The sequence below is a fragment of the Meriones unguiculatus genome, chromosome 3, assembly GCF_030254825.1.
Source record: "Meriones unguiculatus strain TT.TT164.6M chromosome 3, Bangor_MerUng_6.1, whole genome shotgun sequence".
Lineage (NCBI taxonomy): Eukaryota > Metazoa > Chordata > Mammalia > Rodentia > Muridae > Meriones > Meriones unguiculatus.
The window spans coordinates 82,456,174-82,481,977 of record NC_083351.1 but is presented as its reverse complement, the minus strand read 5'-3'; positions in this window follow the sequence as shown (position 1 = coordinate 82,481,977).

Here is a 25,804-nt window from a genome sequence, read left to right as displayed (position 1 = left end):
ACTCTATAGGGTTTGAGGTCCTGATGCCCTAGGATATAGGCTTCCATTAAGGAATACAAGAGACATCTGTTTGAATACTAGGTCAAAGCTAGTATCAAATTCCTTATGCTGAGAAACTAGCAGATAAGAGAGAGGAACTGCTTTCTTTGAAAGGCAATCAACAAGGTTCATTAAAAAGACCGATTATCTACAGTGGAAGCAGAAGGGGTATGCTTGATATCTTACTTGATAGTGTCTTAGAACTCCTACCCATCTTTGATGATACGTAGAAAAATATAAGGACTTCACCCTAACAAAGACATGGTGATGAGGAACATAGACTCATCTGGAGTGAAGAGTGGATGTATCTGTGCCATTTTTTTTTCATTCTTTTATCATCTTGCTGGTCTGAGTTTTCATGGCAAGTTATTCTAAAATAAAAACTGGTGTATAAAAGAAATTTAAAAAGGACTGGTGATTTGTGATTATAACACTGTGTTTTTTATTTAATTAAGTGGTTGGTTTAATAGATAAGTAAAAAAATTCCTTAATTTAATAAATACTTATTATTCATTACTAAAGTTTCTGTTACTTTTACTAAAATGTTCTAGGACTAGGAAATTAGTACAAAGAGGTAAAATGATGATGTTCTTGTTTTTACAAGAATTTACTTTCCAAAAATATGACGCATTTTAAGGTAGGAAGAGAGGGGTTATGCTGAGAAAAATATCTGTACAGAAAAAAAAATGGTGAAATAATTCACCATCTGCAGTGGTGACATAATTCCCTGAGAATGGGAAAGCTCAGTTGAGCTACCTGAAATAAGAGCATACAGCACAGCTATCCCACAAGAGTCATAACTGACTCAATGTGTAAGGCCCAGGAAGCGCACAAAAGAAAAACAGCCAACTTTGCAAGGATGACTTCACTACTGAAGATATTTTGAGCTTGATCACAAAAACAAAACAAAAGAAAACAAAACATGAAGCAGTATTACAGGGGGACTATGAGCAAACTGCAGTCCAGACTATAGAAGGAGAGTAAAGAAAAACACTAAGGCATGGAAGAGAAAGGAGGATACACTGGGTGGCCTAGCCAGGCTTCAGAAGAAGAGGCTCTCAAAAGAAGAACTGGGGAAGCAGGCTAGAGAACAAGGTAACAGGGAAACGGAGACAGGATCTTATATGCTAGGCTGAGAAGACTAGACTTTGTACAACATGGATGAGTAGCCACTGAAGAATTGTCAACAGGAAAATAGCATGACTATGATTCAACTTAAGAAACACGCTCTGGTGGCAAGGCAGAAGACGGGCTGGAGATGGCAGAGAATAAGGTTGTAAGTATATTTCAGAAATAAGCATCCATCTGGAGAGCCATTTGCAGTTCTAGGATCATATAAATGTGTTCTTTCTTATTTATTTGCTTCTTTCAGATTTTTTAATTATTTTTTATTTTTATATTAATTATAGTTTATTTACTTTGTATCCCAGCTGTAGCCTCCTTCCTCATTCCCTTCCAATTCCACTCTCTCTCCCTCATTTTCTCCCTGCTCTTCTCTAAGTCCACTGATAGGGGAGGTCCTCTTCCCCTTCCATCTGACCCTAGCTTATCAGGTCTCATCAGGACTGGCTGCAATGTCTGTCCTCCTTTGTGGTCTAGCTAGGCTATTCCTCGCAAGGGGGCAGGAAGGTCAAAGAGCTAGCCACTCTGTTCAAATCAGAGACAGTCCCTATTCCCCTTACTAGGTAACCCAATTGGATACTGACTGCCATGGGCGGCTATGTCTGAGCAGGAGTTCTAAGTTATATCCATGCATGGTCCTTGGTTGGAGAATCAGTCTCAGAAAAGACCCCTCTGCCCTGATATATTTGGTCCTTGTGGAGCTCCTGTCCCCTCCAGGTCTTACTAACTCCCCCTTCTTTCATATAATTCCCTGCACTCTGCCGATGGTTTGGTTATGAGTCTTAGCATCTGCTTTGATACACTGCTAGGTAGAGTCTTTAGAGTCCTCTGTGGTAGGCTCCTGTCCTGTAACAAACAGAATCCATTTCCTTCTGACAGCAACCCTTAGGGGCTAGTTGTTCCAGTATGGTTTATTTGTGTTCTTCCAAAATTCACACCCTGTAGTTCTTACTCTGAGTATTTTTAACTATTTGGTTATTTGAAGATAGTGTTATCGCAGATATAACTGGTAAGAATGAGGTCATGTTGAAATAGGGCAGGCTTTTAATTTAATATGGCTGGTGTCCTTGTAACAAAGAACAGTAAGCATGCATGCACAAAGAGAGACCACCCAGGGGGTAAAAAACCAAAATTAGGATGATGTGGTAGAGAAGCTAAGATTAGCAGCAAACAAAAAAGGAGAAAACAAAAACAAAAACAAAAACAAAAACAAAAACAAAAACAAAAACCAAGAGGCATGGAAGACATTGTTCCTCAAGGTTCTCAGAGAAACCAAACTTGCTGAACCTTGGATTTTGAATTTAAGATTCAGAGCAGTGAAGGAATTTCTATTGCTTAAGGGACCTAAGGTGCCTAGAAGTGGATGCTTTATTATGGAAACCATAGCACAATAGGAGCAGTTGTTTCTTCTGTCTTATGAAAGAAGAAAGTAAAGGATGCCTAAGTAACATGCTCTCCATATGCAAGGAGAGTAGGAATTTGAACTTGCCTCATCTTATCCGTGGCAGGCAGTCCTCCTTCCACACATCATAATCATGCAGTAATGCATTGCAGTTTATTAACATGTGTATCCCATAGTCGGCATCAGACTGTTGCCTGTAGAGCCAAACAAGTTCTAGATTCTAGCATCCTAGGGAGTCAGTGTAGTGTTATGATATATGTTTCACTCTTTAGTACAGAAAGCCCTTCAAGGTTTCTAAAAGTAAGGGTGGGGTGTTTATAGCAAGAGATTTTCTTATGGCTAGAGGCAGAATTCAGATCTCTTGTTTTGACTGACTTAGGTGCTGGGATGAAGACAAGGAAGCGTGGCTCCAGAGCCCAATTGGCACCAGCAGATCTCATGCAGGTTTTTAAGGCATCCCAAACCCACTTTCTGAGTTCTGCCATTAGTTCTTCAACCTTTTCATACAGGTGATGGCTTGCATATTGAAACGTGCAAACTAAACAAATGAAATTTTCTTGGCTTAATATGTTTTATGAAAACAATTTTACCTATTGTACAGTTTTCAAACACCACAGCTCTGAGATAGAAAGTGAGCATCCATTTGTGCTGCACTGCTCACTTGTCTGTGTTTTGCGCTGGCCTTCAGCGCACTCACCCAGACCTGGAGGCATGGAGCGTTTGAGCCCCTATCTAGGTCTTTCCTTCAACAACTGCTTATAGCAGTCTCAGTTCCAGGCTGTGGTAGGTCTAATGCTTAGTGACCAACTGCAAAAGTGTTTTATCCACTTTTCTTTTTTAAAATCAAGAAACAAGACAACCATGGCTTCAGACTTGATTATATTTAGAACAAATTCAAATGGGTTGTTAATACTGTAGACAAAGAATCTATCTGGGAAAAATAGCTTTGAGATTTACTACAAGTTTTACCTAGTCAAAGATTTTTGATGTTTGTCCTCAGAGAGCACCCTGTTCTCTACCTAAGTGGTGCTACATGTCACTCAAGCTGAAGAGTGTGGCAAGAGGGTAGTATTTAATTTAGCCCTCTCATTTCCATGTCTTTAGGGGGCTTTTTTTGCCTCTGGTATGGTGCCAACAAACACCAACTTTGAAGATGCCAAAGGTTTCCTTCATTTCCCCCGTGTTTCTTTCCGTCTTCAAAACATCCCCCTTCCTTTTGTACATTTATAAACCTAATCTAGCACTTCAAATTTCCTTTAGCAAGAAGTCTGTTCCTTCACAAATAATATTGCTTGCTTTAACGAAGCCCCCAGAGCTTGCCAGCTGTCCTCCTTTATTTAAGATGGAATGGAGAGAGATGAAGGAAATAGGTGATTGATGGGATCCTGTGGGAATAGAAGAAAATGTTTCCAACTTTAATTTATTAGGCTTCTATTGACAAAGAAACTGTAGGCTCTTAAAAGCTTATTTTATTCGCATATTTTTTTGGCTGATGAAAAGTTTCATGGTTTCCAAACAAACATGCTTCCTTTATATTGCTCAGTTTTGCTGACATATAATTTTATTTTGGAAAGAGCTAATTAGAATCAGAAAGCAGCTGATTCAGCAAGAAGTGATGATGGAGACAAGGTGTTTGCTAGCTAGCTCTTGCTTTTTTAATTTTTTTTTTTTTTTTTTTTGAGATGGGTTTGCTGGAGATGGGAATGAAGAGGTGCAGCTCTTTGGCACCATGGATCTCTCCTCACACTACACTCCTTTCACTATTTAAAAAGGGGAAAAATGAGAGCTGCATGCTCAGTTCCTGCCAATGGGTACTGCTGACCTTGGAGGTTTCAGAAAAATGAACCTGACTTTATGATTTTGGAATAGCTACTGCAGTGAAAAAAAATCTGAATGCCTTTTTAATTTTTGGTGTGTGTGTGGTGTGTGCTGTCTAAATGAGTGCAGGTATCCACAAAGGCCAGATGAGGGCATTGGATCCCTGGAGAGGGGATCTGGCAATTTCAGGTACTTTGTGAGCCACATAATGTGAGTTCTGGGATTCAAATTTTTATCTTCTGGAAAAACAATGAGTGCTTCTAACTACTGAGCCATCATTCTAGTCCCCAAAATACCTTTTGAAATCTTTCAGTCTTGCACATAAATACAGAAAAAATTAAAGATGTGGAGAAAATAATCATGAGTTTGGGGCAACATATGCTCCTGCCCACTCAGTGCGGGTAAACTCTTGCCTGTCTGCACTTCCTTCTCCTAAAATTGTTCTTGATTCTCTTGTCAGTGTTAACATTTAATGAGTGTTAAAATGTGCTAAACCTTTCTTAATATATAGAATGAGCAAGCCCCCCCTTTTTATCTTAAGATATAAATGAGTAGAAAATAAAATTAAGACAGAATTATAGAACAAGGAAATTCAACCAGTCATGCTTGAAACAACATAAAAATTCCCTTTAAATGAACAACAAAATATAACCCAGTTTCAGGCTTCATGATCAAACCATGTGTACTCAAAAGAAAGGGGAAACATTTCTTTCATTCTTTTCCTTCAATTTTTTTTTTGTTAAATGTATCTACTTTTTTTGAAAATTTAATAGCGCATATACTGTCTTCAATCATTTTAATCATCAAACACAAAATCAGCTGAGTACCAAATGGCACCTTTCTTTTTCACAGGTTCTCCTTTGAGTCTGTTTCCCACTTTTTTCCTGAACATCTAAACTTTTTCTGTGTGCCCAGTGGCTTTTGTGTTTAGAATCAGGCTTGTCTGTTGACTGTGGAGACACCTTCTTCTCCGGTATCCCCTCAACTTGGCTCCTCTGACTATCTTGGGTATATCCTGAGTGTTTACAAGAATGTGGGGTAGCTAGAGACAAAGGATCACCATTTCTTATGTGTCTGTCAGCTGAGCCAATAAAGTTGTTTTCAACCAGAGTGTAGTACACATAGTCAGACTTCCTTATGAAGCTGTTGAAGACTCTGGGGTGTGTTCCCAACACCTTTGCCCTCTTGGGCTAGTGGGAACTGATAGAATTGGTAACTGCTCAGGATCCCCCAACCCCCAACCAAGTGCTCAGCATAAAGGAGATTTGTTTGCTTTTGGGACAGAGGGCGGGAAATCAGAGACAAAGATAGGAGATAGAGGAAGAGAGAGAGAAGGGGAAAGAAACAAGGGAGAGCAAGGAGGAGTATTTGTCCTAGAAGGTGACAAAGGGCTCTTTGTCTGCTCTGGATAGAGCAGAAACAGACATGGGCCATAGGAAAATGGCAGTTTATAAAAGTACAACGGGAAACCCCATGTTAGGATGAGGTATTTAATTTTAATTTGGCATGTTATTAAGTGAGCCAAAGGGGGCGGGGTTGATTGATGGACTCCAGTACTGTGATAGCTGGATCTTGGTGGTCAGCCTCAGGAGGAGAAAGTACCCAAGTAAGGGAACAGACCTTCATGGCTAGCTTTAGGAATGTAATCTGAGTTTTTAGCAAGGTAGAGGGCATGAGGGGAAAGGCAAGGCTTGCCAGAGCCATGTTTGTCACGCTCAGGCTGGCTAGAGTCCCTTCAGGAACAAGTTGCCTCTTTTAGCATATTCTTAATTCACTCGTAGAGTAATTTAGTTCCCTCATAGAATTTTTAAATGAAAAGAGCCAGGTTTCAAGAAGGAGGTGGTAGACTCCAAGATGGCAGGGCCGAACATGTACTCTGTCTGAGTAGCTGGAAATCTGGCACTCTGGAGCGAGCAAGTGGTTGTACTCCTGTCTCGAAAACGCCAGAGTCTGTGTTTCCCTGATGAGAGGAGGGATCCCAGGTGTGAGGTAGCCTCCAAACACCCAACACCTTCTGTCTAGCTGTAGACAGCTTCTGGGTCCCAGAGACACAGTCCCAGATGCCGGCCACCTGAAGCCTTCTGTCTACCTGAGAAGAGTTGCAGACATGCAAGATTCCAGGTTACAGACACCTGACTCTCCAACTTCCCAAGGATGGCTTCCAGATTCCAGGTTCCAGGAATGCAGTCCCAGCCTCAGATCCACAGTTCAACTTGTCTCCCTGAGGAGACATGCCAGACAACAGGATCACACACAGGGTCTTGTTTCAAGGCAACCGCTGTGCAAAAGACAGGGCTGCTGAGTCTGAAATGCCATCTTCAATGCTTACCCTGTGAGAGGAGGGATCCCAACTACCAGTTACCCACAGTTCCAGCTTCTAATCCACAGCTCCACTAGCCTTCCTGAGCTGACTTGCTGGACCTCAGAATTATACAGGTTAGCCATCTCATCCCAACAAGTCCCACAGAGTAGAGTTACATGCTATTGGCTACAATGCAGTCTTCAGCTCACATCCCTATCTACCACACTGAGGAGAGAAGCCAGACCCAAGGCACATCTAAGATCTGTCCCAGTGCTCCTCTGGCATGCCTGAGAAGTCCAGCAGGCATCAGGAACAACCAGCTAATGCTAGAAACAATCAGATGGCTAAAGGCCAGAGTAAGAACACAATCAACAAAAGCCAGGACAATATGGCACCACCAGAACCCAATAAGCCATGGATATCCTAACACAGCTGAAACACAAGAAAATGACCTTAAAACTATGCTTATGAAGACGAAAGAGGGCCTTAAAAAAGAAATTAATAAATTCCTTAAAGAAATACAGAAAAATACAATTAAACAGGTGAAGGAAATAAATAAAATGGTTCAAGACCTAAAAATGGAAATACAAACAGTAAAGAAAACATATAAATTAAGGAAATCCTGGAGAGGTAAACCGTAGGAAAGAGAATAGGAATTACAGACAAAAGCATCACCAACAGAGTACAAGAGATAGAAGATAAAATCTCAGGTGCAGAAGATACAATTGAAGAAATAGATATATTTCTCAAAGTTAGTATGACGTGGAAAGAATAGGAGTTCCACAAGGACCAAATATATCTGGGCACAGGGGTCTTTTCTGAGACTGACACTCCACCAAGGACCATGTATGAATATAACCTAGAACCTCTGCTTGGATGTAGCCTGTGTTAGCTCAGTAACCAATTGGTTTCCCATAGTAAGGGGAACAAGGACTATTTCTGACAGGAACTCAATGGCAGACTCTTTGATCTCCCCACCCCACAAGGGAGGAGCAGTCCTGCTAGGCCACAGAGGAGGATTTTGCAGCCAGTCGTGAAGATACCTAATAAAACAGGGCCAGATGGAAGGGGAGGAGGTCTTCCCCAATCAATGGACTTGGAAAGGGGCAGGGAAGAGATGAGGGAGGGAGGGAGGAGTTGGGAGGGAATAAGGGAGCGGGATATAGCTGGGATACAGGGTTAATAAAATGTAACTAATAATAATAATAATAATAATAAACTATATTGAAAAAGAAAATATTAAATCTAAAATCACAAAACATCTAATAAATCAAGAGCACAATGAAAAGACAAAACTAAAGAATAAATAGGAATAGGAGAAACATAAATTTTCCTGCTCCAGGGAACAGAAAATACTTTCAGCAAAATCCTTGAAGTGGAAGAAGTAAGGAAAAGGATATTGTTAAACACAAAAGAGGCTTACAGATCACCAAATAGATTATGCCAGAAAAGCAATTCCTCCTGCCACATAATAATCAACACACTAAATGTACAGAAGAAAGAAGGAAAAAAGGCCACATAATATATAAAAGCAGACCTATCAGAATCACATATGACTTCTCAACAGAGACTCTAAAAGCCAGAAGGGCCTGGGCAGATGTCTTACAGACCATAAGAGACCACAGATGTCAGCCCAGACTACTATACCTAGCAAAGCTTTCAATCACCATCGATGGAGAAAACAAGATATTTCATGGCAAAAACAAATTTAAACAATATCTATGCACAAACCCAGTTCTACAGAAGATACAAGAAGAAAACCTCAAACTAAAGGTTAACTACACTCAAGAAAACACAGGATATAAATAACTTCACTGCAGCAAAACCAAAAGAAGACAAGCACACAAACGCACTACTACCACCATCATCATAACAAAAGAAACTAACAATCATTAGTTATTAATATATCTCAACATCAGTGAGCTCAATTTCCCAATAAAAATACACAGGCTAACAGATGGATGCATAAACAGGACCCATCATTCTACTGCATACAAGAAACACACCTCAGCCACAAACTAAAACCTCACCTCAGAGTAAAATGCTGGAAAGAAGTTTTTCCAAACAAATAATCCCAAGAAGAAAGCTGGAGTAGCCATTCTAATATCAAATAAAATAGACTTTCAACCAAAATTAATCAAAAGAGTTGAGGACGGACACTTCCTACTCATCAAAGGAAAAGGCTACCTATACAGGGCATCCCAATTCTGAACATGTATGCCTCAAATACAAAGGCACCCATATTCATAAAAGAAACATTACTAAAGCTTAAATCATAGATGATCCCAACACATTAATAATGGGAAACATCAACACCCCTCTCTCATCAATGGATAGATCATCAAGACAGAAACTGAACACAGAAATAATGAATCTAACAGATGTCGTGAATTAAATGGACCTAACAGATATCTGTAGAAACTTTAATCCAAACACAAAAGAATACATTTTCTTCTCAGCAGCACATGGAACCTTCTGGAAAACTGATGATATAGTCAGTCACAAAGAATGCCACAACTGATACAAGAAAATTGAAATAACCCATTGTATTCTATCAGATCATCATGGATTAAAGCTTGACATTATCAACAACATAAATAACAACAAAAAACCCATACATATCCACGGAAACTAAACAATTCCTTACTAAATAACCACTGGGTCATGGAAGAAGTAAAGAAAGACTTTCTAAAATTCAGTGAAAATGAAGGCACAACATACCCAAACTTACAGGACACAATGAACGCAGTGCTCAGAGACAAGTTTATAGGACTAAATGCCTTCATAAAGAAATTGGAGAGATACCATACTAGCAAATAAGAAGCACACAAGAAAGCTCTAGAAAAAGGAAGCATACATACCAAAGAGGAATAGACGGCTGGAAAATAGCATACTCAGGACTAAAAATCAACAAATTAGAAACAAAAAGAACAATACAAAGGATCAACAAAACCAAGGGCTGGTTCTTTGAGAAAACCAACAAAATAGACAAACCTTAGTATGCAAATCAACAAGTTCAGAAATGAAAAGGGGTATGTAGCAACAGACAATGAGGAAATAAAAAAAAATCATTAGATCTTTCTTCAAAAGACTGTACCCCACAAAATTGGAAAATTTAAATGAAATGAACAATTTTCTTGATATATTCCACTTGACAAAGTTTAGTTAAGGTCAAGGAAATAGAAGCAGTCATTTAAAGTCTCCCAAACAGAGAAGGCAGGGCCATATGGTTTCAATGCAGAATTCAACCAGATATTGAAAAAAGAGCTAATACCAATACTACTCAAACTATTCCGCATAATAGAAACAGAAGGAACATTGCCAAACTCCTTCTATGAGGCCATAGTCACCCGGAAATTTAAACCCCACAAAGACCTAATGACTAAAGAGAATTTCAGACCAATTTCACTTATAAACTGTGATGTAAAAATACTCATGCATGGACTGGAATTAGGCCCCCAACATATATGTAACCATGGGCAACTTGGTTTTCCTATAATGTGGAGCAGGGGCTGTCTCTGACATGGACTCTGTTGCCTACTTTTGGATCACTTCCCCCTAACTGGCCTTAGTGGAAAAGGAAGAGCTTAGGCCTGATGGGATTTGATGTGCCAGGATGGGTTGGTACAGGGAGGCTCCCCTTTTCTGAACAAAAAAAAAGGGTGAGTGGAAAAAAGTAGAAGAAGGTGGGAGGGCGGAACCTAGAGGAGAGGAGGGATCTAGAGTTTAGATAGGGATATAAAGTGAATAAATAAATTTAATAAAAAATTATAAGCAACAAAAAAAGATCTTGCACTAGAAAAATCTCCATCAAGATATGTATGATTCCAAACAAAACATAGATACAAACACATCCACATATTCGAAAGATTAGCTCATAGAGAAAATGAGATATCACTAGATGAGGAACAAGAATTTGAAGAAAAAACACTCAAGGAGTCAAGATTATGAAAATACTTTATGACAGCAGATTGAAAGGAAGACACAGAAATTAAGGTCAGAAATGGATGGGGAATAATGTGGCCTTGAGTTAGACACGCCTAAATGACAAATCTGTGTGGTGGTCTATGCGAGCGCTGTGTGTCATCACGGGAATGAGGGAGTAGAACATAAGATCAACGAGGGTGTAGAATGCTTAAAAGAAGAGACAGTGAACACATCCACACTGATTTCAGGGAGAGTTGTTGTTGCAAGTGATTTGAGTTTTAAGTAAATTTAAAGAATTTGTAACTTTTCATAGAAGGATTAAATGTCCTATTTATATATTTGTTTATTTCAGTTATATAGAGAAATATCTCAAAATCTGTTCTGAATATTTGCTTGAATAGCTCCTCTAATAATATACCACTTACACTTGAAAGATTTAATTATAATATTTTTATCAAATTATTATTAATAAAATAAAACTAGAAATGAAGTAATTTGTAAGAAGGAATTATGTTAAAGTATTCATTAGATACTATATGTGCATTGGAATTAATGAGTAAAGATGCATATTTATTTGAAAACTTGTCCACAGCATATCTATGTGTCTAAGTTAAAGAAATTGTTTCCTGCAGCCAGAGAGGGTAGATCAGCTGTTAAGAGCTGAGGAGCCCCATTTAATTCCCCACACAGTCATGTGGCTCCCAACCATCCAGTCCCAGCGGCTCTGATACCCTCTTCTCTCCTTTGTGGCTTCTCCATCACTTACACTAACTGGGCATGCACATGGCATACAGACAGAAATCCAGCAAAATCACCAAATACATAAAATTAAAGTAAATAAATATTTTTTAAAAATAAATTGTTTACTATGGCAGGAAATATAGTTCAGTGGTAGAGTGCTTGCCTGGCATGTGTGAAGCCCTTGGGCTCAGATCTCAGCACTAGAAAAAATAAAGTTTACTAATCATGTGTTCAACATTTACTAAAAAGAAATATGTTCAATATTTACTAAAAATATGTGTTAAAAAGTTTCTGGAGGCTTGGGTAGGAAGATATCCCCATTTTCCACTCACATTGGAATTGTGAGTTCTTTCTTTCTTCTTTCTTTCTTTCTTTCTTTCTTTCTTTCTTTCTTTCTTTCTTTCTTTCTTTCTTTCTTTCTTTTTCTTCTCAATGCAGTTTATTCAGGAACCTTGAACAATCTTCTGACCCTGGGGAAAGCCAGCCCACAGCTTAAATAGCCTCTGGGTAGCCAACCCCAGCGTGCCACGTGGGCAATGTAGATAGGTCCACATACACGGAAGCAAGCCAGATCCTCAGCCTTAGCCAAATATGAGTTGTTTGTGACAGAGAGCACTCACAATCGGGAAGGTGGAAGGCGGAAACCAGCTCCATCTTTAAGGCGCGGCATTACGCAGCTCTCTACAGTTCCCCCTTTTTGTTTTGGGACGCATCAGGCAAGAGTAGAGGTCTGATCTCTGATATTAGAAATAAATTGGGACTTTGTACTGATGTTCATTTAGGTGTCATCCACCCAAAGAGCAATCAGACCTGTCTGATACCTTTTTCTCAGAGGCGGGACCTGGGGCATCAACCCGCATGCAATCAGACATGCTCTTCTCTGGGTTGAAAGCGGGTGCTTTCTTAAAAATTTCTAATTCTTTTAATTTTGTTTTGATCATATGTCCTTCACATTTCTACAATGAAAAGTATTACTTTTAATTTTAATATTGTTAACTGGGTGGAGAAAAGGTTTGCCTATCTACTGCATAAACCTCACAGTCAACATGATGCCAACATGATCCATGGTCGTTCATCACTCACCCACCCTAACAGAGCACTCAGCCTCTGTCTCACACAACAGAACATCAGTGTTAATATTCTCTGAAGTTAAAATTCTGTCCTTACAGTGTGGGTCTTCATCTAGAAGGCATGTAAGAATGTGACAAACATTTGTTATTTCCCAATGCAGACCTGAAGATTTATGTCCTGCCTGTCCTGAGAGTCCTCAGAACTGGGTTTGCTGTTTTTTCAGGCAGCAAACCATTGGTCATTTATTTATCAGCTCATAACATTTCTTTCCTCTTTTCTTTCTTTTCTTTTCTTTTCTTTTTCTTTTCTTTTCTTTTCTTTTCTTTTTCTTTTCTTTTCTTTTCTTTTCTTTTCTTTTCTTTTTTCCTTTCTTTCCTTTCCTTTCCTTCCTTCCTTTCCTTCTTTTCCTTTCCTTCCTTCTTTCCTTTCCTTTCCTTTCCTTTCCTTTCCTTTCCTTTCCTTTCCTTTTCCTTTCCTTTCCTTTCCTTCCATCCCTTTTTCCTTTTCCTTTCCTTTCCTTTTCCTTCTTTCCTTTCCTTTCCTTTCCTTCCTTTCCTTTCCTTTCCTTTCCTTTCCTTTCCTTTCCTTTCCTTTCCCTTTCCTTTCCTTTCCTTTCCTTTCCTTTCCTTTTCCTATCCTTTCCTTTCCTTTCCTTTCCTTTCCTTTCCTTTCCTTCCTTTTCCTTTCCTTTCCTTTCCTTTCCTTTCCTTTCCTTTCCTTCTTTCCTTCCTTTCCTTTCCTTTCTTTCCTTCCTTTCCTTTCCTTTCCTTTCCTTTCTTCTTTCCTTTCCTTTCCTTTCCTTTCCTTTCCTTTCCCTTTCCTTTCCTTTCCTTTCTTTCTTTCATTCCTTTCCTTTCCTTTTCCTTTCCTTTCCTTTCCTTTCCTTTCCTTTCCTTTCCTTTCCTTTCCTTTGCCTTTCCTTCCTTTCCTTTCCTTTCCTTTCCTTTCCTTTCCTTTCCTTTTTTTTTTTTTCCTTTTTCCTTTCCTTTTGTGACCAGGTGTCTCTGAGGACAAAGTAGAGCAGAAATTGGGGGGGTGGGGTGGAGGGTGAGGATGAGGGTGGGGGTGGAAATATGGGGTGGTGAGGAGTAGGATGTGGGGAGGAAGCTCTCTCTGAGACCAACTGCAGGGAAGCAGATCAACTTTATTAAGGGTGATGGGAATATACAGAACTTTGGATGAGTGGTGAGGGAATCTCAGGTGGCCAAAGGCTATTGTCTGAGAAACTAGAGTACTGGGATACTGTCTTAGCATAGGGAGGAATTTCAATAACCTCAGGTCCTTGCTGAACAGATTCTTACAGGAAGAAAGTGAGTGGTACCTGTAATTACTCTAAGTGCTACATGACATTCCTCAGGTAGACAGTGTTGGGTCTGGGATCCCCACAGGGAAAGAAGCTAAAAAATGGAGTCTGCCATTTCAACCAGGAAGTTCAGGGCTTTTCAAGTGATGTCAAACTTGGACTTTAGCAGCAGCGTTTCCCAACACATGAGTGCTGTGACTAAAAGCAAGAATAGTGTTAAAAAGAAGGCTTCAGTCTTGCAACTGAAACAAGGAAAAACTAAATATATTGTCTAACGCAAAATCTACAGCATTTTTGAAAGGCCACAGAAGACTATTCAACAATTGGAATTAGCTTGGCTACTTACAGGTAATAGCAATACTTTCAATTTCATGTGCTTAATGCCCTCTAACTTAGTTATCCCACATTTCCACTGTAATCATCTCCAAAATTAGCCTCAAAGAGAACACAAGCTTCCTCTCCAAATATAGCTTCCTCCACCACCAAAATAGCAACTTTTTTCTTTCCTAATTTTTTTGGTCATAATCAGAAAAAGGAGAATATAGTAAAATTCTTTCCCCATGAAGAACATGCTGGGCCTAATTCAAATCCCACTGGGAAAATAACAAATTGTTACAGATGTGTAGCTGGCAGGTTTTAACCTATTAATAGTTCATACGGCCACCATTTCTTCAGCTCTAGAATGAAATTTGGTTAACTGTGTGGACTTCTCTAGAAGCCAGCTGCTGGGCATGAGGCTGTTGGTTTATTTCCTCTGTGTGTTTTCTTTGGCACAGATCTGAAGATAAAACCAATCTTGTGATACAAAGCCATCACAGTAAGGAAAGCATGAGTAGAAAACCAAATTTGAAAGTGGAATACTAGATGGGAGAATTCTAAACATTAGTGGGGGTAACGGAATTATAAATATTTACTATCAACATTTATAAACACAGAAACAGAGTAGGAGAACAACGTTACCAGATAACACATATGTTGGATGACCAGCTAATTCTAAAAATGTCAGATGTCGCCAGAAAGCAGTATGTACAGAGTAAAGCTTTACAGAGCCTTTCCATGATAGAAAACTAAGAGCATAAACGAAACCTCATGCAGAATAAATGTTCAGATACAGTACCCTTTAATACGATCAAAGAGGGAACTTTATACTGAAGCTAGCAGAAAATATATTCAAGAAAAAAACTGTAGCTTTTGGACTTATGAAAACTTTGGAAAGGGCTTCTGAGAGTAATCTTACTGTACCACACTCACAATAGCCATGCTTCCCCTAGTCCTCTGCCCCAGCCTGAGCGTAGCTTTTCTCTTGTTTAAGATGGGCATGGTTGCACTCATCTCTGTGGAATGTAATGTCTGATAGTGTACTTTACAGTGCTAGACCTATGATGAAAGGTCATAGAATCATTCTTAGAAACGCACCAGAGCTTTAAATGTAGCTTTCCTTGAGTTTGTGTATTTGCTTTGATTTCAAGGAATAATTTAATGAGTGTCACAGTCAGCATTCTTCTCTCTTTCTATGGACAAGCCATGTAATGCACAGATCAGTTGAAGTATCATGATATGTGTGTTAAGTACTTTGAAATTAGAAACATATTTGTTTTAGTTTGTTGTCACTGTGGCTGAACATAGAAAAGAACAAGGTAAAGGAGAAAAACTTATTTTTTAATGTGGCTTAAGAGAAGATTTTCACCCATCACTTGCTTGCGTGAGTCTTGGCTGTGGTGACGTAGAACATGCTGATTGCAGGAGCTCATGGGAAAGGAAGCTATTTACTTCACCGTGGGCAAGAATCAGGGTGAAGAAGGGACTGGGAAGTAGGTGTAGCCTACAGAGATATGTCCCTCCTGATCTGTTTCCTCCAATTAGGTCCCACCTCCTGATGTTTCCACAGTCTCTCCACATATCATCTCTAACTATGTACCAACTATCCAACACTCCTCGAGCCTGGGAAGGGCATTTCATTTTTAAAATATAGCATTGCACCTCAAAGGCCCATAGCCACTTACGGTGTCCATCTTCAGGAATCCCCAAAGTCTTAATAGTTCTAACACTGATCAAATGTCCAAGTTCAGCCACCCCTGAGGCTCTTTGCTGTAAGGCCCTGTAAAAACATCAAAGACAAATTACATACTTCAGTATTTGATGACACACAGAAAACATTCCAGTTCCAAGACGAAGGAACAAGACAATAGCAAAGAAGGATTGCACCATACCAAGACTGAAATGCAGGGAGACAAACATTAAATCCTGTGCCTACACGTCCTGTAGCTGGGTCTGGCAGTGTCATGACATGAGCTGCAAAGGGCTTGGCCAGCCCCACCCCTAAGACTTTGCCATTTGTTCTCCATATGTCCTCTGTCTTGGAGTGTCTCCACTCATTGTCTACAACTTTTCTTGGCAAGCATTTTATGTTCCTGGCATCTCCACTGCAGCGTAAGCTTCAGCTTCACAGCTTCACACGTTGCTGTCAAGAGCTACCTCCAAGGACTCCAAGCCCCCATTACACATTGTCTGGCCTCCCAGGCCTTCTGTTGAAATGGGGCTAGAAAGCTGTATGTAACTCTACAAGGCTACAGGAGCTTCATGTGGGCCAGGCCAACATCTGCTGCCAGCTTGACCAGTAGTTTCTTGCCTTGAACTATGACTAAAGTTGCCTCTAGATACCTTAGCAGCTCACTATGGTAAAAAGATTCATAGAGAAATGATCAACTGGACATCACTGGTGTATAGCGTAACTTGAAAGCACTCTCTTCTCAGAGGAAATACCTTCCAATGAAGCTCCTCTTTCATCCCCTCAACCAGCAATTGGCAGGGTGTGGCCACTTCCAGAGATGCTTTCAAAGTATGTTTTGTTTTCTTATTGTCCAAATAAAGAGAGTTTGGACAGCAGTGATCTCTTTAGAATCCAAGGAGTCTTTTGTCCCACGTTTCCCTCAGCCTTTCTAAGCAAACTGAAAAATGTAAAAGCCTTTCTGCTCTGGCCACCCCAGTTCTTAGTATAAACATAGCAATAATATCGCATTTTCAGTCCAAATGATGGAATTTCTTGACATTTTCCTCACCAGGTTAATTAGTCTATTGTCTTCAAACTCATCCTTCCAAAAAGTCTCAGGTCAGAGACAAAAGCAGACAAGTTACTTGTGAATACATATAATTCACAATATAACAGATGATGTGAAGTGCAAATGTCAATAAAGTTTCATTCTACCCCAAACCTTGTGGACTGGGGCATCACAGTTTATCCTGCTACAAGATCTTGAAGATCTTCTAGTTTTTGTCACTCCCACAAGGATCATACATTACTCTCCATTTAAAGTATTTTTAGATTTTCTCCAGCCCACATCTTCCAATTTTTATAATTTCTTCAACAAACTTGTTTGAAAGGTTTAAGAAACAGGACTTTATGTTGAGTAACAACAATGACCCTTTTCTGATTGCAATTTTAGGTTACCTGCTTTTGTAGAGCTCTGAAGAAATACGTTACATAAAAACTTAATGGAGTATCAGTTTCAGAAAAGACCCCAGGCCCAGACTTTTTGGATCTGTTTCTGTCCTTGTGGAGTTCCTGTCCTTTCCAGGTCTTACTATCTCCCACTTCTTTCATAAAGTTCTCTGCACTCTGCCCAAAGTTTGCCAATGAGTCTCCACATCTGCCTCTACAACCTGCAGGGTAGAGTCTTTCAGAGGCCCTCTGTGGTAGGCTCCTGTCCTGTTCCCTGTTTTCTCCTTCCTCCGATGTCCATCCTCTTTACCTTTCTGAATAGGGATTGAACATCTTAGCCAGAGTCCTCCTTTCTGATTAGCTTCCTTAGGTATTCAGATTTTAGTTTGTTTATCCTATATTATATGCCTAATATCCACTTATAAGTGAGTATATACTCTGTGTGTCTTTCTGCTTCTGGGATAGCTCACTCAGGATGATATTTTCCAGTTCCCACCATTAATTTCATGATATCCTTGTTTGTTTGTTTGTTTATCGCTGAGTAATATTCCATTGTGCAGATGTACCACAATTTTTGTATCCATTCCTCAACTGAGGGGCATGGAGATGGCCTGGAACCTCTGCACAGAAGTAGCCTATGGCAGTTCAGTATCCAAGTGGGCTCCATAGTAATGGGAACAGGGACTGTCTCTGACATGAACTGATTGGCCTGCTCTTTGATCACCTCCCCCTGAGGAGGGAGCAACCTTACCAGGCCACAGAGGAAGAAAATGCAGCCAGTCCTGATGAGACCTAATAGACTAGGATCAGAAGGAAGGAAAAGAAGACCTCCCCTATCAGTGGACTTGGGGAGGGGCATGTGTGGAGAAGGGGGAGGAAGGGGGGGTTGGGAGGGGAGGAGGGAGGGAGGTTCACAGAAGATACAAAATGAATAAACTGTAATTAATAAAAATTTAAAAAAAATTTAAAAAGAAAAAAAAACTTAATGGGGAAATGATTTATTGAGAGTTTTTGTTTGGTTTTGCAAGTTTTGTTTTGTTTTTTTGAGACAGGCTTTTCTATGTAACAGCACTTGCTGTCCTGGAATTCACTCTGTAGACCAAGCAGGCCTCTGACTCATAGATCATCTTGTCTTTGCCTGTTGAGTGTTGGGATTAAAAGTATGTACAGCCACTGCTGGCTGATGCTTTAATGGGCATGACCCATGGTTGCCTGGCCCCATGTGCTTGGGCAGAAAATCATGTTACCAGCAGTATGTGGAGCAAAACATTCTTTCTATTGAGACAGATGGAGGCAGAGAGTGAGGAAGGAACTGAGAGGGATGTATGACATCCAAATCCCATCCCCACTGACTAGCTCCTTCCAGCTTTGCTCCTTTGTCTAAAGTCTCCAGAACATCTCTGAATATACAACAGCCGAATCTAGTAGCCAACATGTGAGCCTTTGCAAGTCATTTCTTGTTCAAACCAAAGCTACATAGTAAATATTTTGCTTTGCTCCATAAAATTGAGAACTAGATACAGTGCAGAATGGCAAATTTGACATAAATCAGCAATTGGGGCACATGGAATCTTGGCTTAGGCCCTTATGTCTGATTTGGAAGACTAATCCCTCCTATTTAAAATTTTTTTTATTTTTTTACATTAATTACATTTTATTTGCTTTGCATCCCAGCTGTAGCCCCCTCCCTCATGCCCTCCCAATCCCACCTTCCCTCCCTCATCTCCTCCCATGCCCCTCTCCAAGTCCATTGATAGGGGAGGTCCAACTCCCCTTCCATCGGACCCAAGCCTATCAGGTCTCTTCAGGACTGACTGCAATGTCCTCTTCTGTGTCCTGGCAAAGCTGCTCCTCCCTCAAAGGGGGTGGTCAGAGACAGTCCCTGTTACTCTTACTAGGGAACCCACTTGGTACTGAGCTGCCATGGGCTACATCTGAGCAGGGATTTTAGGTCATATCCATGAATATACCTTGGTTGGAGTATCAGTCTCAGAAAATACCTCTGAGTCCAGATATTTTGGTCCTGTTGCTATCCTTGTGGAGCTCCTGTCCTCTCCAGGTCTTACTAACTACCTCTTCTTTCATATGATTCCCTGCACTCTGACCACAGTTTGGCTATGACTCTCAGCATCTGCTTTGATTCCCTGCTGGGTAGAGTCTTTCAGAGGCCCTCATTGGTAGGCTCCGGTCCTGTTTCTTGTTTTCTCCTTCTTCCAATGTCCTTCCCCTTTGTCTTTCTAAGTAAGGGTTGATCCTCTTACCCTGGGTCCTCCTTCTTGTTTAGCTTCTTTTGGAGTACAGATTTTAGTATGTTTAATTATTGAGTAATTTGTTTAAATTTAGCAATCATTGCTTTACTTATAAAGAGAAATCTATTAAATATTAGTTATTACATTTAGTTTAGGGTGTATGTCAATGACAACATTAACTTCAGATGTTTTAGGTTGTTGTAACAAAAAAACTGAAATAAAAGATTAGGAGAGAATATTTATTTTAGCTCAAGATTCCTGTGTTTCAGTTCATGATTGTTTGCCACCACCATCACACAGACAAAACACGATGGCAACAGGAGAATGCCAGGAAGGCTGATTCCCACCTCATGAGGGACAGTAAAGAAAACATTGAGGATCATATGTAACCTTTATCATGTTCTTTTAGCTATGTTACATCTTCTAATATTCCCACAGCATCCCAAAATGGTACCACCAGGCAAGACCAACATTCAACATATAAGCCTATGGAGACCATTTTACATTCAAGCCGTAAGAGTGGCCATGATAGCTGGACCAGTGGCTTCACCTTGGCTGGTGCAGAGTTGAATATTTATAATAAAAATAACCAAGTAGTCCAAGGGGAAGGTTTGAAATGACTCTTGAAAATGCACCCCTCCCCAGCAACTGCCTTTCTTTCACTAGTTCCCATTTCATTGAGGTTTTATCTCTTTATAATACCCAGGGCAGGAACCAAGTTTTCAACACATGAGATCCAACATGCAGAAAAACAAATATGCATGTGAACACACAGATATTCCTTACCGGTAGGAATGAGAAGTGAAGGGGCTGTAATCCAACTGTTCTAATCAATGAGGTTTCTGTTTTTCTCAGTCCTGCAAGCATAGGAAAATAGTGGCTTATGAAGATAAAAGGGGACTTCCCACATGTCAGCCTCAGTTATTGAAGGTTATTTTTATTTTTATTTTTGCACATAAGTTCTATCATAGTGTTTGTCATGCTATGTGCAGGCCTGAACTGTCTTCTTGAAGGAATGCTAGCCAACTCAGGCCTTGCCTTTCTGCTATTTCCTCTGCCTTTCTAAAAACAGATTACATTCCTAAAGCTAGCCACCAAGATTTATTCCCTTATTTGATCTCTCCTGAAGCTGACTACCAAGGTCCAGCTATCAAAACATTGAAGGCCTGCAATCAAAAGGCCCCCTTTGGCTCACCTAATTAACCTAGCCTACTAAATTTAAATACATCACCCTAAAACAGGGTTTCCCCTTTTATCTTCATAAACTGCCATTTTCTTATGGGCCATGTCTATCCAGAGGCAGTTCTCCCTTACTCCAGGACAAATAACCCTCCTCCCTCTCCCTTGCTCCCTTTCCCTTTTCCCTGGTCCTCTACCTCCTGTCTTTGTCTCTTCCTCCCTGCCCTCTGTCCCTCTGGGGCAAATAATCTCCTTTGTGCTGAGAACTTGGTCTATGGATGTCTTGTTCTGAATACTGGTTTCTTTACTCCTGAGCGCCAAAGTTTAATAGGTCAGTCTTGACATATGTAATAATTGTATAATATATGAGACACTGAACAAATGATTATATGATTGGGTAATAAAAACTAAGAAAAAAAATCTGCCTTTCTTTTGTTAGTAGAGGTAAAAAAATTGTAAACTGTGTGTGTGTGTAGATGTGTGTGTGTGTGGATATGTGTGTGTGTGTGTTATGTCTAGGGATGAAGTAAAAGTTCAGCTAGGAAGGTGCTTTCTGTATGTTGTAAAATTTCCTCTGAAATTGAAACATTCCGTCTTTCAGTGAAATTCTTCAAGCAGTAATGTAAACAACTCAAAATAGCTTCAGGAATTCCCTGAAACTGACCAGATTTACCAGATTCCCTACCAGAGAAAATAAAAGCTGACCATCTATCTGGGATGATGTAAAGCAGAGCTATACAAAAGACTTTCAGAGAAGCTGACCTGCAGAGAAGACTCTCAGGGGAGTGAAGCAGCAAAGGAGACTCTACCCGCAACAGCTTCCTCGAAGAAGCAGGAACCAGCGAGCTTCCCCAAACAGATTTACACCAGCTGAAGCAGCAGGAAAGGACAGTTGCCAACCTGTTGCAGACTCTTCACTATGTTCCAGGTTTTCCAGTTTTGTCACCCATGCTGGGATGGGCTTTGGTGATTCAGCTGTCTCTGACTCATTTCTGCTCCTGTGAGTAACCCCAATAAAACTCATTGATTTACCAAGTTGGACTTTAGTGTTACCCATACTTTGGTCTGTCATGGGCCCTATCTAGAGAGTAGTCATGTGTGCTATTTCTCTCCAAGGAAAGTTTTGTCATAGAACACTGCAGCAGAATGAGGGCCTGAGTTTGATTCTCAGAACTCATGTTTAAAAAAGAAGGAGGAAAATAGGAAAGAGTTGGAGAAGGAGGAGGTTGAGGAAGAGGAGGAGCATCAGCAGCAACAGCAGCAGTAGCAGCAGCAGCAGCAGCAGTAGCAGCAGCAGCCTAATATAATCACAGCATAGGGGAGGTGGAGACAGTTGGCTTCCTGAGGCTATCCAATCTGTGCTATTTGGTAAGTTTCAGGCTAGTGAAAGACCGTATTTCAAAAATACAATATGGATGGAAGCTGGAAAGCAAAAGGCAAGGTTTTCCTCTCTACTTTACATGTGCATGAACACACACTCACACACACATGCATACACACACATGCATGCACATATACATCATGTTGACAACTCTAAAGGAATACTTAGCATCATATATTCTTTGAAAAATCTATCTCACATTATCTTTTCACATCCAAATGAGAATACAGAATTGCAGAGCTTTACCTAAGATCTTTAGGTAATGGCTTAGTTGAGTTTCCTTTCAAAGGAAGCAATTTTTTTAGCTTTAATTTGTTATAATTTATTCACTTTACATCCCCATTGTAGCCCTCTCCCTAGTCTCCTCTCAGTCCCACCATCCCTCCCTCTCTGCTCCCCATTTCTGTACCATAGTCCTCAGAAAGGAAGAGTCCTTTTTCCCTACCATCTGACCCCAGTCTATCAAGTCTCATTAAGCCAGACCTGAAGATACCTGATAAAACAGGGCCAGACGAAAGGGGATGAGGTCCTCCCCAATCCGTGGACTTGGAAAGGGGCAGGGAGAAGCTGAGGGAGGGAGGGTGGGATTGGGAGGGAATAAGGGATCGGGATACAGCTGGGATACAGAGTTAATAAAATGTAACTAATAATAACAAACAATAAAAATTAAAAAAAAAAAAGACTGTTTGCATCCTCTTCCTCTGTGGCCTGGCAAGACCTCCACACCAGGGGGAAGTGATCAAAGAGCTGTCAACAGAGTCCATGTCAAAATCCCCTTAGTAGAGAACCCACAGGGAGACTGACCTACCTATCGGCTACATCTGAGCAAGGGGTCTAGGTCCTCTTCATGCACGATTTTTGTTTCATGAATCAGTCTCTTCAGGCCCTCTTGGGTCCAGATTTGTTGGCTCTGTTGGTCTTATGGAGCTCTTGTCTGCTCTTGGTTCTTCTACTCCCCTACTCTTCCCTACAACTCCCTGTGCTCTCCCCAAAGTTTGACAGTGAGTCTTAGCTTCTGCTCCAATCCCCTTTTGGGTAGAGTTTTTCAGTATTGTTGTATATTAGAGTTCTAAGTTTGATCATTTTACAGGAATACTTTATGAAAACATCCATGTTCTTAATAAACTGACAATGAAGTATTTATACAAAGGCATGAGAGAAAGTACATATGAGGGTAGGTCAGTTGAGCAGAGCCTGACTAATAGGCACAGGTTTGATCCCCAGCACTGAAAATGGGCTTTTGCTCTGACTGTTAGGTGAGAAATCTAAGAGAAGAGAAGCAGCAGGTCCAGAGAATTTTGCTTAGTCCTTCACTGAAAGTGGCCTCATCTAGGATGGTATCAGTAGTAGCAGAAAGGAAAAAGGTACAGATTTGTAATATCTCAAAACTTGCTGAGTGTCAGATAGGGGGTAAGATAAGGAAAAGGGAAATAGAGAAACATCTTGGGTTAGCAATGGTACCATTTACAAGGTCTCCGATGGGCATTACTATAGACATGTAGGGCTGAAAGGAATGGGATTGACCTGTAAGACAACACACTGATAGTAATGAAGAGCAAGAGATCTCAAGAATATATGCCTAGGAGTGGTGTAGCTGGATCTTGAGGAAGCACTACTCCAAATTGTCTGAGAAAGCACCAGATTGATTTCCAAAATGGTTGTACAAGATTACATTCCCACCAGCAATGGAGGAGGGTTCCCCTTTGTCCACAACCTCTCTAGTATGTGTTGTCACTTGAGTTTTTGATCTTAGCCATTCTGATAGGTGTAAGGTGAAATCTCAGGGTTGTTTTGATTTACATTTCCCTGATGACTAAGGATGTTGAGCATTTCTTTAAGTGTTTTTTGGCCATTTGATATTCCTCTGTTGAAAATTATCTGTTTAGCTCTGTACTCCATTTTTTAATTGGATTATTTGATATGTTGCTGTTTAACTTCTTGAGTTCTTTATATATACTGGATATTAGCCCTCTGTCAGAGGGTTGGTGAAGATCCTTTCCTAATCTGTAGGCAGTCAGTTTGTTCTGATGACAGTTTCCTCTGCTTTACAGAAGCTTTTCAATTTCATGAGGTCCCATTTACTTATTTTTGCTCTTAGAGCCTATGCTGTTGGTGTTCTGTTCAGGAAGTTGTCTCCTGTGCCAATGAGTTCAAGGCTCTTCTCACTTTTTCTTCTAACAGGTTTAGTGTGTCTGGTTTTATATTGAGGTCTTTGATCCACTTGGAATTTAGTTTTGTGCAGGGTGATAAGTATACCACTCCTAGGCATATATCCAAAAGATGCACAAGTACACAATAAGGACATTTCCTTAATCATGTTTGTAGCAGCTTTTTTTGTAATAGCCAGAAGTTGGAAACAACCCAGATGCCCCTCATCTGAGAAATGGATACAGAAATTGTGGTACATCTACACAACGGAATACTACTCAGCAATTAAAAAGAAGGAAATCATGAACTTTGCAGGTAAATGGTGGGAACTGGAAAATATCATCCTGAGTGAGCTATCCCAGAAGCAGAAAGATGCACAAGGTATATACTCACTCATAAGTGGATAGTAGACATACAATATAGGGTACACCTGCTAAAATCTGAACACCTAAAGAAACTAATCAAGAAAAAGGACCTGGCTAAATGTGCAAACCGTATACAGAAAGGCAAAGAGGATGGACATCAGAAGAAGGAGAAAACATGGAACAGTACAGAAGCCTTACATAGAGGGCCTCTGAAAGGCTCTATCCTTCAGGGTATCAAAGCAAATGCTGAGACTTATGGCCAACCTTTGGGCAGAGTGCAGGGGATTTCGTGAAAGAAGTAGGAAATAATAAGACCTGGAGAGGACAGGAGCTCCACAAGGAGAGCAACAGAACCAAAAAATCTGGGCACAGGGGTCTTTTCTGAGACTGATACTCCAACCAAGGACCATTTGATGGAGATAAAAGATAAAACTAGAACCCCTGCTCAGATGTTGCCCATGACAGTTCAGTGTCCAAGTGGCTTCCATAGTAATGGGAACAGTGACTGTCTCTGACATGAACTGATTGGCCTGCTCTTTGATCACCTCTCCCTGAGGGGGAACAACATTACCAGGCCACAGAGGAAGACAGTGCAGCTACTCCTGATGAGACCTGATAGACTAAGATCAGAAGGAAGGAGAGGAAAACCTACCCTATCAGTGGACTTGGTGAGGGGCATTCGTGGAGAAGGGGAAGAGTTGGTGGATTGGGAGGGGAGGAGAAAGGGGGCCACAGGGGATACAAAGTGAATAAAGTGTAATTAATAAAAACTAAAATAAAAAATGAAAAAAGAGATCTCAAGAAGAGAGAAAATGGGACTGAGTATGCATATCAAGGGGTTTTCCTTTTACAAGAATAGGGCATTCTCAATGCTTTGGTGCAGGCAGAGTTGTATGGTCAATCCTAATACTTATGTTGATATCGTAACCACAAACACTTTGTAATGTGACTGTGTTTAGAGAAAAGGATCTTCAAAGAGGTGATAAATGATGCCATGTGGAGTGGGTGGCAGTTATATTCAGTTTGACCACTGATGTTACAGAAAAATATTTCCAGGGTTGGAAAGATGGCTTAGTGGTTAAGAGTACTTACTTTCTACTCTTGTAGAGAACCTGGGTTCATTTCCTAGAACCCATATGGTAACTCACAACCACCTGCAACTCCAGTTGAAGGGAACCAGTGTCATCATTTAGCTTCTGTGGGCACCAGGCATATACATGATACCAGTGCACACATGCAGGCACTCACATGTTTACATCAAACAAACCTTTATTTTGTAATTAAAAAAAGATAATCAACTACAAATGCACAGAGAAGG